This window comes from Salminus brasiliensis, chromosome 25, assembly GCF_030463535.1.
Source record: "Salminus brasiliensis chromosome 25, fSalBra1.hap2, whole genome shotgun sequence".
Classification (NCBI taxonomy): Eukaryota; Metazoa; Chordata; class Actinopteri; order Characiformes; family Bryconidae; genus Salminus; species Salminus brasiliensis.
In genome coordinates, this window is record NC_132902.1 from 22,641,021 (window position 1) to 22,658,921 (window position 17,901).

The window sequence follows — 17,901 nt, forward strand, 5'->3', positions numbered from 1 at the left end:
CCTCGTTACATGCATCAATCCTTCTCTAATACTTGATTACGCATCCCAATGCCTTAATGACAGTCCCAGTCCTGTCAAGGAAGGATTACACCAGTCTCTAGAGTTGCTGTCCATTTAAGCCCTCTGTTCTAGTAACTTTGTGTTTCTTGTCCAAGCAGAACAAAACACTGACACTCTCAAATTGCACAATGACGACTATTTAGTGCAGAGGTCTGCACTAGATCTGTGTATGGTGGCTTTTACAGACATGATGAAACACTGGGTCACGTTGACTGACCAGCAAAATCACCAGACCTCAATTCCAATTCTCAATCTGGAACAATAGGTGTAGTGCTGAAATAGGTGCACATGACCTCTAGCTGAAATGTGGTCAAACATCTCAAGAGGCTGCTGTAATCCTTACCTTACAGGATTTATGATGATGTTAAGGCAAGAGGGCGAGAAATGATGCATGCAACTACGCTTTTGCCAGGAAAGATTAGGAGAACAGTTCAGCTAGCGTTTAAACATTGTAGGGGGGGGGTGGCTGATGGCGTTACAGTAGATCCAGACAATGCTGTCGCATAAAAATCAAACATACTGACAAATCTGTGATTTTACCTCTCCAACATTATCTACTATATTTATCAAAAGTATCAACATTATTACATTAGTCCAGTACAACACTACAAAGCTGTTCAGTTTAATCATGCCTTAAAAGATCTCAGAAGTAATTAACTTTACAGTGATTTATCAGTCTACTCAGGCTTTAGTAGAGTTCAGTAGCACTGAGATAAATAACTGATCAGCACAGTGATTTATCAGTCTACTCAGGCTTTAGTAGAGCTCAGTAACACTGAGATAAATAACTGATCAGCGCAGTGATTTATCAGTCTGTGCATGCTTTAGTAGAGTTCAGTAGTACTGAGATAAATAACTGATCAGCACAGTGATTTATCAGTCTACTCAGGCTTTAGTAGAGCTAATAAACACTGAGATAAATAACTGATCAGCACAGTGATTTTTCAGTCTACTCAGGCTTTAGTAGAGGTCAGTAACACTGAGATTAATAACTGATCAGCACAGTGATTTATCAGTCTACTCAGACTTTAGTAGAGCTTAGTAACACTGAGATAAATAACTGATCAGCACAGTGATTTATCAGTCTACTCAGGCTTTAGTAGAGCTCAGTAACACTGAGATAAATAACTGATCAGCACAGTGATTTATCAGTCTACTCAGGCTTTAGTAGAGCTCAGTAGCACTGAGATTAATAACTGATCAGCACAGTGATTTATCAGTCTACTCAGGCTTTAGTAGAGCTTAGTAACACTGAGATAAATAACTGATCAGCACAGTGATTTATCAGTCTACTCAGGCTTTAGTAGAGCTCAGTGACACTGAGATTAATAACTGATCAGCACAGTGATTTATCAGTCAGCTCACTAACACTGCAGTGTTTGTAAAGAAGCCGTTGGTCGAGCTTCTCCTCCGAGTCTGTTTAACATTGATTTTAAAATAGCTAATAAGTCAGCACTGACAGTGTTTACTCTAAAGATCATTGTGAAAGTTTTTTTTAAACTAGTATTCTTAATTAGTGATTAGTATTCCTAATGCAACGTATAGGTCTATATGTATGACAGTACGTGCATTAAAAATAAGCTTTACTTTGACTATGACTTCTGAGTTTCATTCTGGTGCCTGGCTCCACCATAAGACAGGACGTTCTGTGGTCCATGTTGTTATCTGTTCAGCGAGGGAGAGAAAATTGGACTAATTTGACTGAATGAGCGCTGCTTCAGTCTGGGCTTACCATCAAAAGCCTGAGCAACTCATGTCAATGAGAATTGAGAAATATCTTTAAAACTAGTAGCTTCGCTTCAAAACCAAAGGAAGATGAAATCTTCAAGCAGGCAATATAGTTCAAGAGAGAACCTCGTAATGAAATGCACTGTGAGTCAGAGAATATGACCTCACCTCATGTCCAGATGTATCTAACAATCCAGCGGTCCTGAGCAGACAAAGATGGAAAGGAAGAGTGAGAGAGGGAGTTGAGTTGAGGTGAGTATGAGACACTATTTTTACTTTTAAAGTGTTGGAGAGAAATGATTTGCAGTGACACAACAGGGTTACTCTGTTGTTCTGTAAACACTTCAGGTACGGCTGCTTTTGGGCGAGAGGAGCATTAGCACAGGGACAGCCAAAGGTAACACACACTGTAGAAAACAGCTATGTAAATAAACACTCATTATCAATGAATCAGCCTCTTATGGGTTCTGAATGGGATAGATAGTCTTCTGACAAACTGCAGCTTCTAGACCAGATGTGATGCTTTTTCTCTTGGAAAGAAGAGCACCAGAATAGGTTAGGTTACCCTGTAGAGAAAGCACACCTCATTATTTCTATGTTGTCTTCTGTTCTGTGTCAACTAGTTAACATGACCCAGCGTCTTGTGTAAAGTGTTTTGTGTGTAAAGCTGCTATTGCAGCAGAGGGGGACAAACTCCCTATTAATAATTCATAATAATTTCTGGATGAGCAGGTGTCTACAAACTTGTGGACACTGTGCTCTCTTTCGTTGCCACATCCTGTCAGACCCACAGTGTTAAGTTGTCTTCTCTCAGTCTCACCCTGGGTTTTCAGAGCTGAAGCAGCAGTGGGACTTCAGTTTTGCTTGCATGGTTGTTAGGGGTCCCATTCCCCCGCCTTTTTCCCATGGTTTGGTACTGCAAATTAACCCACCCGCTCGTAGCTGTCCCTAGCATTAGCAATGCTCCTGACACTAGGAGAGTAAGGACTTAACACAGATCTCCTCCAATACATGCTAAGCCAGCCACCGCCTCTTTTCGTACTGCTGCTGATACCCTGATAGGCAGTCAACACCCTAAGGAGAATGCACCTGGTTCCCTAGCTCCGCCGCACCCGCCAACAGACGCCTGTGCTGGGTAACATTACTTAAAAGTGATGAGGGGAGAGAAAGCCGTCTACCCACCTGGAGAGAACACAGCCAATTGTGCTCTCTTGGACTCTGGCTGCTGATGGCATGGCTTGGGATTCAAACTCATGACCCCCAGGCCATAGTGGCAGCGCATTAGACCGCTTTTCGTCTTTTGTCTTCCCTATGCAAGGGGATTTTCAGCTCTTCTGAAATGCCTCCTTTACCCATTTTTGATGCCCTTGAGAAAGAGATTTGCAGTGCTGCTAAGGTGTGTTTGGGTAATATCTTGTGTAAATGTTAGTGTCTCTTTGACATGATGCAACATGATGTCAGGGACACCTTTGGGGACATCTTTCATTGGGAAACGCAACTGAAACTCATTGCTTTTAAAGGGAACCCTAACTGGTAACATACACAAAATGGACAAAAGTATTGGGACACCCACTGAAGCTGTAATGGCATCCCATTCGAAATCTATAGGCATTAATATGGAGTCAATCCCTAATAGCAAGCTCTTTTCTGCACTATGCTCTGAGCTCAGCACTCGGGGACCCCACTCTGTAACTTCTGTGGTCCATATCACCTACCTCAACATTGCTGTAGACCAGCTACATGCCAATTGCAGTAGCCTCAATCAACAGAATGATACTTCCTCCCACACTGCACACTGGTCAGGAATGCCCTGAGGAATATGACCAAAAGTTTAAGAGCTGCTCTGGCCTCCAGATTCCCCAGATCACAATCCCAGCAGCTCCACCTCACATCAGAGGACTTTGCCACATATACTAGATTTCTCAGGGCAGCTTCAGAGGTATTGTAGAGTCCATTCTTTGGTGGGCTGGACCTGTGGGAGACCAACAGCAAGTTAGGCAGGTGGTCATAATGTTTTGGCACATCTGTGTATATGTGTGCTGGTTTCAATTCCATATATTCCCAAGCTTAGCACACAACACCTAGCCAATCAGGCGGTGTTCAGTTAGGTCAGGTGGGGTGGAGTAGGGTTAGATGAATCATAGTGCTGCCGGAGGTTGTTCTCCAGGAGCAGGGTTGGAGACCACTGGTGTCCACTGGTGTATGATAAGAAGCAAAAGGCAAAATGATGCATATCCTGTGCATAGTGTGGGGAATCGTAGCCTACATTTATATTAAAATACAAATATTAAAGAAGCTCCTCCACATTTTGTTGTGTAATAATAATATCTGCAATATGCCTGGAGAGAAATCGCGTGGTGGTGATTCAGACTTCCACTTGCAGAATACTGAGTAACCAAGACCATGCCAGTAGGTGGCAATCCTACATCACTGTGCCCACTTTAGCAGAAGCCATATGCACACACATTCACACACACACACACACATCCACACACACACATACACACACACACACAAACAAAACACCATTATTAAAAGTTCTCTTAAATTTATATAATTGCAGTACTCGTGGCTGTGTTGCATTAGCTTGCAGCAAGCAAGGCTTTATACACACACACACACACACACACACACATACAGAGCTCACTTCTGTAGCTCTGGCAGCCCTGGCGCATGCGCAGAGACGGTTTGAGTGAAGCCACTCAAACCCGGGAGCTTCAGCAACTGCAGCAGATGTGAAGGCAGGCTGGAGAAAGGCAGGGCTCCTTCCATCTGGGATGATTACTTTTGGAATTTTCTATTTTCAGGGCCGTTTTTAGTCCATTTTCATTGACATCTTTGGCTTTAACCAAAAGCCTGAATAGGCTCCGTGCGCAGCGAAGAGGTTGAACAGAGGGAAGAGAGAGAGACTAGAGCGATAGAGAGAGCTGCAGCTTCACTAAAACCACTGACTGACTGGAAATGAGTGAGTGACACTCCAGAGTTGGACGCCGTGGGCTTCAGGACGCACGCAAGCCGCTTTGGAACCGTGCGTAATTATCCGGAATATCGTGGCTTAATTAAGGAATCTGAGCAAACCCTAACCTAGTTACCGGCTGACGAGGAGAGGCACTGCAGTTCAGGCATGAGGTGAAGTGTGTGTGTGTGTGTGTGCCCCTGTGTGTGTGTGTGTGTGTGTGTGTATATGGGAGCTGAATGCAGGCAGCACTGCTGTGTAAAGTCAGCAGCAGCACACACGCGTTCTGGGTTGATCTGTGGATTGCGCGCAGAGACCGAGTCACTGATACACCGGGACCTTTCTAAATAACTGCTGGATGTCTTTTTTGCCTCCCCCCTCATCGGAATAAGCAGCAAAGAGAGAGAGAGAGAGGGAGAGAGCGCGCGTGCGAGAGAGAGAGAGCTGTTGAACCCCCAGTGCTCCTTCCTTTTCCATCATCTCCCTCCATCTCTCTCCTCTCGCCTCAGCTCGCTGGATGTGGATGGCACGCTGCGTTACGTTTTCAGCGAGACGCTGACAGATTTACCCTCCGCTTATTCTTGGGATTTTTTGTTCTGTTGTTTGGCTGAGGGAGAGGAAAAGCGCCTGCCCCGACGCCTCGGTAAATCGTGCATGGATTTTACATTAACTTGAGGCTGCAGTGGACCGTCCATATTCCACACTGCCATCTTCCGAGCCGCACATTTCACAGCAAAAAAATGTGTAAGTAGCTGCTAATCAGAATTGTAGATTAGCTTAGCCATTAGCTCCTCTTTAATCAGCGCGTATTTACTTAGTTTAGTACGAGTTTCAGTCAAATGCTTTGTGATTCATCTGTCCATTTATTCATTAGTCCACCTCCCTGTCAGTCAGCTTATATACTGACCTGTCTGTCTGTCTTTTAGTCCACCTGTCTATCTATCTATCTATTTATCTATCTATCTGTCTGTCTATCTGTCTGTCTTTTAGTCCACCTGTCTATCTATCTGTCTGTCTATCTATCTATCTATCTATCTGTCTGTCTGTCTGTCTTTTAGTCCACCTGTCTATCTATCTGTCTATCTGTCTGTCTTTTAGTCCACCTGTCTATCTATCTATCTATCTATCTGTCTATCTGTCTGTCTGTCTTTTAGTCCACCTGTCTATCTATCTATCTGTCTGTCTTTTAGTCCACCTGTCTATCTATCTATCTATCTATCTATCTATCTATCTATCTATCTGTCTGTCTGTCTTTTAGTCCACCTGTCTATCTATCTGTCTATCTGTCTGTCTTTTAGTCCACCTGTCTATCTATCTATCTATCTATCTATCTATCTATCTATCTATCTACCTATCTGTCTGTCTGTCTTTTAGTCCACCTGTCTATCTATCTGTCTATCTGTCTGCCTTTTAGTCCACCTGTCTATCTATCTATCTATCTATCTATCTATCTATCTGTCTATCTGTCTGTCTGTCTTTTAGTCCACCTATTTATCTATCTATCTATCTATCTATCTATCTATCTATCTATCTATCTGTCTATCTGTCTGTGTTTTAGTCCACCTGTCTATCTATCTATCTATCTATCTATCTATCTATCTATCTATCTATCTATCTGTCTGTCTGTCTTTTAGTCCACCTGTCTATCTATCTATCTATCTATCTATCTATCTATCTATCTGTTAGCCTGTCTGTCTGTCTAATAGTCCACGTGTCAATCTATATATTTATTTTTCTATCTATCTATCTGTTTGTCTGTCTGTCTATTAGTCCACATATTTATCTATCTATCTATCTGTTGGCCAGTCCGTCTGTCTAATAGTTCACGTATCTATCTGTCTATCTATCTGTCTAACTATATGTCTATCTATCTGTCTGTCTCTCTATCTGTTGGTCTGTCTGTCTGTCTATTAGTCCACATGTCTATCTCTCTGTCTATCTATCTATCTATCTATCTATCTGTTGGTCTGTCTGTCTATTAGTCTACATGTCTATCTATCTGTCTATCTATCTGGCTGTCTGTCTGTCTCTCTGTCTATCTATCTGTTGGTCTGTCTGTCTATTAATCCACATGTCTATCTATCTATCTATCTATCTATCTATCCATCTATCTATCTATCAGTCTATCTATCTATCTGTCTATCTATCTATCTATCCATCTATCTGTCTATCTATCTATCTGTCTATCTATCTGTCTATCTATCTATCTATCTATCCATCTATCTGTCTATCTATCTATCTGTCTATCTATCTGTCTATCTATCTATCTATCCATCTATCTATCTATCAGTCTATCTATCCATCTATCTGTCTATCTATCTATCTATCTATCTATCTATCTATCTATCTATCTGTCTGTCTATTAGTCCACCTGTATATCTATCTATCTGTCTGTCTGTCTGTTAGTCCACCTATCTATCTAGATAGATGTCTATAGTCCCGTCTCTGAATCTGTCTCTCTGTCTGTGGCCGCAGGGCTGAAGGGTTAGTTGGCGTTGCTTGTGCGACAGCGCACTGGTAGAATTCGGATCCCTCCACCACCACTTCCTCCTCCTCCTACCGCCACCTCCCCCCTCTGTTGCTCCACTTAGCGTTACTTTTGCTAGAATATGGCGTTGGGTCATTCATATTCTGTTCACATGTGTAGGCTTTTGCAAAGACGCAAGAGGGAAAGAGACACCGTGTCTGTTGTCGCCTCGACATCTACTCCTTACCGCATCTAATAAAGCAGATGATGGGAAAGAGCAGCTTATCTTGAGTTCGTTACTCCTGTTACTGTGCTGAGGATCGCATCCCTACACGTTATCCCATCTGCATCCCATACCATTTTTTTCTTCTTGATGGTAATTCTGGGAAGCACAGCAGAGGGTGGCAGCTCACACAGGGCCGTGCCGCGTGTCTTTAATATTTAACTCTCGAGAGGCCCCCTAAGCCCGGCCCGAGCGTCCAGGTGGCGGTGCGAGTTTTAAGCGCTTTATTTGCATTCCTTACGCTTTGGGTGAGACTTCTTGGTGGTTCATTGGCAGACAAGAAACATTACGTAATTTCGGTGGATGATTCACTGGTGGTGGGTTGATGCTTCCTTCCCTAATACTGTTTGGGCATGAAGACTTTGACAGGAGGTGTCTTTCCTGGAAAGGTGCTGGAAATCAGCACGACTTCGGCATGTTTGTCGCGAACAGTCGCAGAACATTGAGAGAGAGTGATTCCGGGTGCATTTTAGGAAAAACCGTGGCCTCATTTTCGCTGTTAATGGGGGTCTACGGGAGTCATGAACTAGGCTGAAAATGTGTCTGGAACACACAGCTATGCTGTCTTGTTTGCTTGCCTGCTTGCAGGGATATCAAACGAAGAGAGTCATCTGAGATAATTGCTTTAATTGGTTCTGTTCCATCAATCCCAGCTCCTGAAGTGTTGCGGTAAATATAGATGTCATAGCCCTGAGTCTTGTAGAGGGATCTGTTACAGTCATGATCTGGAAGTGACAGTGCATTCGCACACAGATACAGATGTTCGCAGCTTATTTCAGATGACATGCATTAGATGAATTAACATGGTTATCAACTGTACCTTTTACCGGTCATTTACTGTAGCTGGAAAATAGATAATTAGGCCCATAGCTTTATTTATATTAAGGTACAACTTGGTAGAGGAGTTGTCTTTATGGTTTCTGAGATCAACAAACAAGTGCCTCTCGTAGATGTAGTCAAACCCAGTGGCTTCATCTCAATTCTATAAAGAAATTAACCAGTAAAATGCGTTCCTGTTCCTACAAATTGCGGAAAGCTTAGGTCCGGTTGTCTAGATTACTGATCTCCTATCCTACATATTTTTAACTGCAGTACTGCCAAAGTCATAATGGTTTTCATAGAAATTGCTTGACAGCTGCTCTATTTAGTTCAATGCATTATGCACCATAATCATCTTATCCAGCTTAAATGAATGGAGCAAATATCCCAATTCCGATAAGGGAAAGTAAATCTGCTAAAAATTAAAAGCATAATCACATTTCGACAATGCTGTTACCGTCTCAGTTCAGTTGTGGGCTTGCTACATTGCCATGGGGTTCGACGATTTAAATTACACCCCAATAATGATGTACTGTATAACAGAATGAGGTGTGGGGTCTTAATTTCCTCTTTTGTTTTTGCCTGAAGGTCATGTTTGTTGTGTGCAGAAAGCACAGCGATTAAATCAAGACTGCACAATTAATGTATCACAGTTCTGAGCGGTCACTGAGCAGGTAAAAGAATATAGCTGGTACAACAGGTTGGTCACTGTCTTCGTTACTGGACTTAACAAGTCATCCTTTTAATGGACAACAGAATCAGCAAACTTGTGCTGGGTTGTGACTATCAGGGTTAGTCACAGTTGAATTAATGCAGTGTAATTAATCATCATCAGTCATGATATTACCATCCTGCTTAGTAATGCACTGTTCATGCCTATTCTTCACTGACAGTCTCTTTCAGTACAGGACAATAGTCTCATAGATATCAGTCAATATCCGTCTTAATTAAAGCATAAGGATCCCAAAATGCTGTGAAATGTGAAATGAAGAACCTTCTCTTGTTTGACATCATGTGAAGCTGGCAGTTGTTCTTTACATTGACTTCCATTGAAAGTTAAGAAGGTTTTTGCCTTCTCCTGTAAAGTTGCCATTTTGGAGGTAGGTGTTGTTTGAGGGACAGCGGCAGTATGCATGTTACTGGGTGTGTCTATCAGGCTCTGCTTCGGAAGGGTTCTGTGTAGTACTGAAATGCGTTCTTGGACTTGAAACTAAAGCTTTTTGGTGCTAAATAGAAACATTTTTAAATATATATATATATAAAATAAAATAAAAAATATAATTATAAAAACTATAAAACTTATTTGAGTTGTCATTTTGCTATATAGAACCAATGAGGAACCCCTTTTTATTTTGCAAGGGATTTTTTTACTTTTTTGACATAATTTGAATTGTGTCATTGTTATGAAGATGGAGATACAAGGTTTTTAAGTGCCAGTGACAATATTCATACAAAATGTCCATCAGGCTTGGCTTTAAAAGGGTTGCACATTGTACTGAAAAGGGTTAATTTACTATATTTACAACAATAGTGGAAACCTTTTTGGAGCTACATAGAACCATTAAAAAATATTTAAAAAATAAAAGTATATAGATATTTTTTTAATTAAACCATTAAAACATATATATATATATATATATATATATATATATATATATATATATACACTATGTTCATGTTTCTCATCATAAAGAAGAACTATTTAAAACCAGGCAAAACCTTTGCTGAATGACACTTTAGGAACTCATTTATTTCACTGTAAGCAAATTGGGTTCTAAATAGTATGGAAAATGGCTCATTGTACGTCCCAGAACTACTCTTTTGGCACATTACAGACCTCATATTGTTTTGAGGACCATCTACAAGTAATTTCCTATTATAAAGAAGCATTTAGATGTGTTTTAAGTTATGATGCTGTATAGAACCATTGGCTTTCCTAAAGAACCCTTGAAGAACAACTGACATTGTGATTAATGCACCGATAGAAATGCTCCAAAACGACTTGATGAATGAATAAACTTTACTTTGCTTTGACCTCCATTAAAAGTTAAGAAGGTGTTTTTCTTCTCCTGTAAAGTTGACATTTTGGAGCTGAGGATCTGCATCATTATTGTGCAAAATGCCAACTAATCATTGCTCATTTATCAAAAAGCTAAATGTTAATTGACTGCTTAACTCTGATTAACCCTAATAAATATGTAACCCTAAATCCAGGGCTGGACAACAATGTAACATCAAGATACTTTCACAATCCACAACATGCCTCACGATAAGTTGCATAGGTTTGTCTGATGTACCAGTAGTGCTATTTTCAAAAAGCCATCACCTTGCCTTATTCAGAGGCCCAACACTGGCAGCTTAGCCGCTCTGGGTATTAAACCCACAACCTTGTGATCAATAACACAGCAAGCTAACCACTGAGCCACTGCCCCTGCCGAACTAAGCCTCTGCTATCATTGTAATGAGACATACAACGGGTCATGTCCTTTAGGTAATGGCGATATCGATGATACGCTCAGAAAAGCATTTTGTGGTGCAATTGATCACAATAGCAGTAAAGATGATCATATCTCCCGCCCCTGCCTAAATCTGTGCCTATGAAACTGTCCCTATAAAAAGAATAAGACCTCGTTAGGCTAGGTTCATTTACACCAGGTCTACACCACTGCAGAGAGAGACCGCTGCTCTTTTTCCACAGGGTGATGACCTGAATTTAGCCTGCACTTCTGGGCTGCAGATTACAACCCCCCACAGTACGTTTTTGATTGATGGTGTATCCTCACAAGCCGCTCAGAGAAACAAGGTTTAGCGTGCAGTCCAGGGACTGGAGGGCCATGGCAAGGATGAGCTCTAATGTGTTGAATGTGTTGGCTGAGAGAAAAAAAAAACAACAACAAGAAGCTACATACAGTTCGGTTCCCCCCACAGCAAGCAAGGGCGTGTCTCTGAAAGAGAGCATTTAGCCAATATTGCACCCATTAACCTCAATAATCCCTGCCATTTAAATGAAAGTGGAGCAGTGAGGCGCTTCAGCTCCACCTGATGCCTTGCGAAACCTGTTCCTAATGTGGGTCAGGTAGGGAGTTCATCTCCTACCAGGGAAGGACATTAAAAAGTTTAATAAGAGGGGCCGAGTTATTGCACATAATAGCTTAATTCGAGGTGTAAAGCAGGTCAATGGTGTAGATTGTGGTTTGAACCCATTCAAGACAATTAAAGACGGCGCTTCCTCCTAAAATCCACAAGCACAGGCGCATTGGCGCAGACATCCACCATGTTCTTCAGCTCAGTGAAGGTAAGGTTGTAGACTGAGACAGAGTCCAGCCAGCAGTGACTCAAGCATCTGCCAATTGCCCAGCCGCGCTCTCTGTTCATTTCACTTAAAAAAAGTCATGGTCTTTTATTAATCTTGTAGTTTCCATATCCCTCCATCCCTCCAGAATATAAAACAACATCAGCACACCAGTGGAATTTTAAGCAGGAGAAAAAGCCTGTGCTTCTCTTTAGGTGAAGAAAATGCTGGAGTCGTGGACTGCTGCTGGAGAATCACCCCAGAGGCCAGCACTTGTTGGACACGGTCATGCCTGTGTTGGCCATCGTAAAGGATAAAGAAACACTCGATGCTGGACTCCTTTGGTCTTCTTGTGTTTGAGACGACATTGATGCACTGCTATGACTTTGCCTTCTGAAGTTGGGATGTTCGCCATGAACAATTCTAATTGACCAGTACAAATGACCACCCTTTATTTCTTTCATTTTGAGTCAAAATAGCCATTACGTTCTTCAGTGTTTGCCAGAAATTCGGAGAAGATCAGATACATAATAATCTACTTTCAGAAGAAAGGAGAAGGTCAAGAAGAACAAGAGTGAGTGTTTCCAAAACTGAGTTCACAAAATGGTTCAAAGATCTGAGACGTCTAACAACCTTGCAAGATCTGGTAGACCACCACCACCACCTGTTTTTCTGATGTACCAGTAGTGCCATTTTCAAAAGCCATCACCTTTCCTTATTCAGAGGCCCAACACTGACAGCTTAGCCACTCTAGGTCTTAAACCCACAACCTTATGATCAATAACATAGCACTCTACCCACTGAGCCACTGCCCCAAACTAAGCCTCTACTATCATTGTAATGAGACATACAGCCGGTCATGTCCTTTAGGTAATGGAGATATCGATGATATGCTCAGAAAAGCCAACGTGCCAGTGAAACTGTCCCTATAAAAAGAATAAGACCTCGTTAGGTCAACTGTCCACATCACATAAACTGATTTTAAAACAGTTATCTTTGAGGGAAAAGAGAAAATCAGGCTTCGCTCTCGTTTTGGATCTGAAAACGAATCTTTCCACTGTGGGAAGACGACTCAATACTGTGGTTCTGAAAAGATGTGGAGCCGATCAAGAAGCTTGTTCTGCAAAACAGCAAACAGACAACAAAGAAGAACAGTTCATCAAACCCAACAAAGAAGCTGCAGTGTTCTCAGAACAATGGACCGCTCACCCCAGAGTCCAGACCTCAACATCATTGAATGTGTTTGGCATGACTTGGATGGTGAGAAGCAGAAAATGCTCTGACTTCTAAGACTGAACTTTGGAGGTGTAGAAGAATCACCTGAAAGTCTCCTGAAAAGAATGGAAGCTGCAGTAAAGGCGGCTAAAGGCGGGGCACGCAAAACAGTAGTGAGCCTAATGGCAAATATAAGAGCTTTAGCAAGTTAGATCTACTCGAAGACCCTCACTGTTATCTCAGCCAATCACCAGCTTCCACCTGCCTTTCAAAGACTTTTACTTAACATATATTTCACTACTTCCATAAGCTGACCATGCTTTCATATTTACCCCCCGTCCTCCCCGTCGCCACCAGTACGGCCCTGCACAGTTGCCCAGGGGGTTGGCTCAGCCTGTGCCTTCTCGTATGGCGGGACCTGTGAGGGTCCAGATGTTACAGGACCTGGGCTGACAACGTGGCCAATACCAAAGTTGTTCACGTACTTTACGGACTTTAACGTACATATGTTGTTTCTATCCAGTGTTTTTTTTTTCTCCCGTACGCTCACCTCTGGAGTCTTCCGCTAGAAAATAAAGTCACCATTTCAGAGATAGCAGACGTTTTGCTGTGTCAGCAATGAGTTCTCTATTAAAACACCACTCAGCAGTGGGCTACAGCTTCTTAAGCCCTGTCACATTCACAATGCGAATATTGTGAATATGGCCAGGAAAACAGCTTATGCCTAGCAAAAGAAGCCTCCGTGCTGAATTACCTGTTACAGTGTTCCGAAGAACTGAAGAAGAACTTTACTATAAGAGCTCATTCGACACCAACGGCCGCGCTGTGTAAAAACAATATCGCCCATGAACCATCTGCACATAAAAGGGTCTGTTTTTAGGCAGATTGTGTCATGCTAATGGCTGATATTTGTCGGAATGTTTTATCAAGGGAGCGCGGTGGGATGACACATGAGACAGCACGCTACTGGTTTTGGCTCATCTCTGATGCTCAGCCATCCTTAACTCTGATCTACTGCCCGCCACGATTCAATCACAATAGCGCAGGGCCCTCCACTGCGAGCGAGTCTGCTGTAGTTAAGCACGCTTTACATCTCTGTGATTCCCCTGTTTAATAAGGCCTCTCGTGGCAGGTTCACGTAGATGTTAATTCTCAAATTACCAGAAGCTGTTGCTAGACTGCGTGGCCCTTATGGCTGTGTTTACATTGTATTCTTTTTTTCTTTCATTAATGTCATGACGTACGATTAAACCACTACGCTCGCTAATTAACTAATAATAGCAAAGGTTAAGTTGAGCTTCTCCACCAAGCAGACAGCAATCTGATGGATATGGCATCTCTCCATAACTTGCTTTTGTCCGAATGCTGGTTTTCACAATTGATTTATTTATTTGTATCTTTTATCCAGGCTTGTGTTCCACTACATTTCTCCCAGGATTAATTAGCGGATCGATGCTGTAAACTTCAGAACGCATGTTTTTTTTTTTGACGTGATTTCACAGAGCAGATCACCTCGTGTAGAGTGTATTAACAAACGGTGACCTGCACAGATTGAGCGATGACTTTGAACATTGTCGGAATGGGACGGAGCCCAAGTGCTAGCAGATGAGCGAGAGTCTGAACAGGCTGCAGGAGTTTAAGTCCCGCAGCAGATGTCAGATGCCATGCGTGGACGCTCTGGAAAACCCTGTCTAAGGGGCATATGGCGCACTGGAGGAGGTCCAGAGCGCTTCACAGACATGCACAGGCGTACGGCCACACGTAGGTGAAAGTTCATCTGTTTCAAGCGCTGCCGAATATAAAGGCGCGTCCTCCGAGCAGGCCGATTAAGCAAACGACTCATTTCGACAACAAATGGACGTTGGCGGCGTGGCCCGGATCTGTGGTTTTGGAAGACATTGCTCTTGCAATTTAATCAAAGCCACAGCCTGTATCCTCTGCTAACTCTGAGATGACAGACTGTGTGTTGATAGTTCATTCAGGAAGCTTCAATCACCACCACGTTCCTACTAATGACCCAAACAGTGTAAATTGTGATATTCGTCAAGATTAGTCAGCGGAGACAGAGAGGGAGCTGTTCCTGTCTAAGCTAAGGATGGTGGATATCGTTTTTGCCGCGGCCGAGCTGTGTATTTGTCATCACGGGCATACAAATCTGGGTTGCTCATTATTTTGGAACCCCCCAACCACCCACCGCCCATCCCTTCCCCAACTCACTCCCCGCCACCATCCCCCCCTCCTCGCGGATGTCTTTCCTTCCTCTCTCAGCATATTTCTCGGATTGGAGAGAAACGTGAAGGCAGGTGGCTTTTTCAAGCTTCTCGGATAAGTTGGCCTGGATTCGCGAACAGAAGTGTGTCAAAGCGAACCATGTTTTTAGAGGCTCTTATACCAGAGGGTGCCTAGAATACATGCTGCTGCAGACAATGATCAGGGCTGAATTTGTTCCATGAGAAAGGCGCAAGCCAGCTGGCATCGTTTCCAGCATCTGAAAAATGCAGGATGTAAACAAAGATGGAAACATCTTGGGTCTGACTTCTCTGGTGGAGATGGTCACCCGTGGGCCAGTATAGCAAGCTGATGGAAAGAAGCAGTCACCATTGAGTGCTTATGTGTTTAGCTGGAGAGGATTCCACCTTGTGCTGTTATTATTTTTTTTTTTTATTATGGAAAAATTTGACATTTTAGATGGCTTAATACGCTATATGGACAAAAGTATTGGGACACCTGCCCATTCAAAAAGAGTTAGAAGACTTTCTACTAGGTCTTGGAGGAGCATTGCCGTGAAAATATAATGGCATTAAGCGAGTGTTACTGAGGTCAGGATGTTGGATGATCACCAAACCACCTCATCCCCAACTCCCCAACTCATCCCAAACGTATTGGATGGAGCACCATCCATCATTTCAGAGAACACACAAGAGGTCCACTGCTCCGGGGGGGGAGGGGTTGGGGTGGTTTATACCACGATTTATTCCAAATAGTGCCAATAGAGTTCTATTCTATTACCGGTACTGTTCTCTAGGGATTAGACATGGTGTCTCAGCAATGGGTGTGGCTTAAAGTGGCTGAATGCATTCATTAGGAAGGGTGTCCATAAATATTTGGACATAGTGTTTTTTATATGAAGTGGGGAATGTTTTTTGGCACAGTTTAGGTCTGTTAATATCAATCAAACGATCAGTCAGTCAATTCTGAATGCCTCTTTTTCTCGAGCTGGTTTCATCAACATGACAGTGAGATCTACAGTGGTCTATAGTGGCCTTCACCAGCAGAGAAGGACATTTCTCATGAATTGTCAGCAAATTCTGGAAGCAAGTGAGATGCAGTCAGTCATGAAACCGAAGCTGAAAATAGGCCAGCATCTCCGACAGAATCCAAATCTAAACCGTCTAATCTAAATATACCTGAAAATTCAGCGTGAAATACTTCAGGAGGCCACGGGCGAAGCTTGTGGAATTGACCTTAACGTATTGTGTTTGTCACATTTTCATCAAGTAAATTTTGGCCTACACTTTTTTTAAGTGCACCTTCACTGAAACCTTACCTGTTTCCGAACTGACTCTCACTTAGACGCTGAAGTTCATGGTTTTGCTGCAGTGGTTATTTTTACTTCCCTTCTAAAATCGACACAGTATGCAGTTTGGCTAAGGGGGCTCAAACCTTAGCATATGACTGTATCCTGTTCTGTCCATTTCTCCAGCGGTGCATGTAAAATTTCTTCTGGTGCCAGATCAAAATCCAGTGGTGTAGAATATGCAGAATATGAGTGAGCTGGATGATTAGATGCGATGCGCTGGGCTCCTCAGAGAGCCACTCAGAGGCTCCAAACACACTGGATTTATGTGTGCCTGGCCTGCTAGCAGCTGAGTGCTTCAATTGGCCCGGCTTCATGCGGAGTCAATACTAATGACTGAGGAGACTATATGGCCACAGTGAGATTATAGCTCTGAGGCCCCAACCGTTCCTATTGTCATGTCAGGCATGGAAAACTAATGGTTACCCCGGCCTGCCTCCTTTCATCTCTTTGCTGCATTGTCTGTGTTATACAGTCATTAAGGCTAATAACTATTCAGACGTATTTGTTTTGAACTGCGATAGATACCCGCAGTCCCCAGCAACATGTAGGTGTGGAGGGTATCGGAGTGGTGGGCGAGAGAAAACAGAGCCGATTGCGTTTCGCTGTTCTGCCCACCAGAGCGGAGAAGCGAGACAGTAGCAGGCTCCTTTAGCAAGCCGCTTCGGCACGAGCATAAACACTCAGTGCCAGCAGAACGTGCCAGTCGCTGAGACTCGTGCTCCAATTCATGTTTTTTGCATGTCAGGAGGGCTGCTCAGTGTATCGTTAGTTCGTTTTTATTGCTGTGTTGGAATTGCAGCAGGCTGCAGTATGCAAATGAGCCTAACCGATCGTTAGGGCGAATATTAAAGTGGGACACTTTATATACACATTAAGACCACTGACAGGTGAGGTAAATAAGACTGATTAGCTGGTTACAGCAGCATCTGTCAAGGGGTGGATATATGGGGAAAAATGGGCAAGCGTATGGATCTGACCACTTTAACAAGAAACAAACTGGCTGGTCTTGTGGGGTGTTCCTGATATGCAGCGGTTCAGTACCTACACCAGAAGTGCTCTAGGAAGGACAACCAGTAAATAGGCGACAGGGTCATTTGCACCCAAGGCTCATTGAGGCTCATGGAGGCCCCACCTCACAACTTACAGGACTTGCTTAAAGGATTTGCTGTGAACTTGAGGTCTGGTGGAACACCAAGAAAAGTCTTAAAGAGAACTGCTGGTAGGATTGCTAGAAAGGCAAAGCAAATTCCCGTTTGACTGCAAAAGACCTCGGGAGATTTACTTAGACCCTGGAGTGGTGGTGCACTGTTCTACTGTGCAGCAACACCCTGCACAAATGTGACCTCCATGAAAAAGTTATGAGAAGAAACTATATAGAGGCATCCTCCTGTCGGAGGAACATCTGATATGTTCTGGGAACAAGATCTGCAAAGCGCAACCTGTTTGGTGCAATGAGAAAAAGCTAGAATTGGAGAAATTGGTGTAGAATTTCATGAAAGGA

At 42.9% G+C, this 17,901-nt stretch overlaps 1 protein-coding gene across 3 annotated transcripts in view; it reads left to right on the forward strand.

The window, feature by feature from the left end:
* The window catches only part of lrrc4cb (leucine rich repeat containing 4C, genome duplicate b), a 57,702-nt gene that overhangs the window by 13,217 nt on the left and 26,584 nt on the right, over window positions 1-17,901 (forward strand). Inside the window, exon 1 of one of the 3 annotated variants that reach the window (XM_072671552.1) lies at window positions 4,505-5,488. The exons of 1 other annotated variant lie outside the window; for it this stretch is intronic. The gene's annotated coding sequence lies outside the window, so the exon portion shown is untranslated. Of the gene's footprint in view, window positions 1-4,504; window positions 5,489-17,901 lie in introns of those variants that run through there. One more of the 3 variants, XM_072671554.1, reaches the window with a different exon arrangement.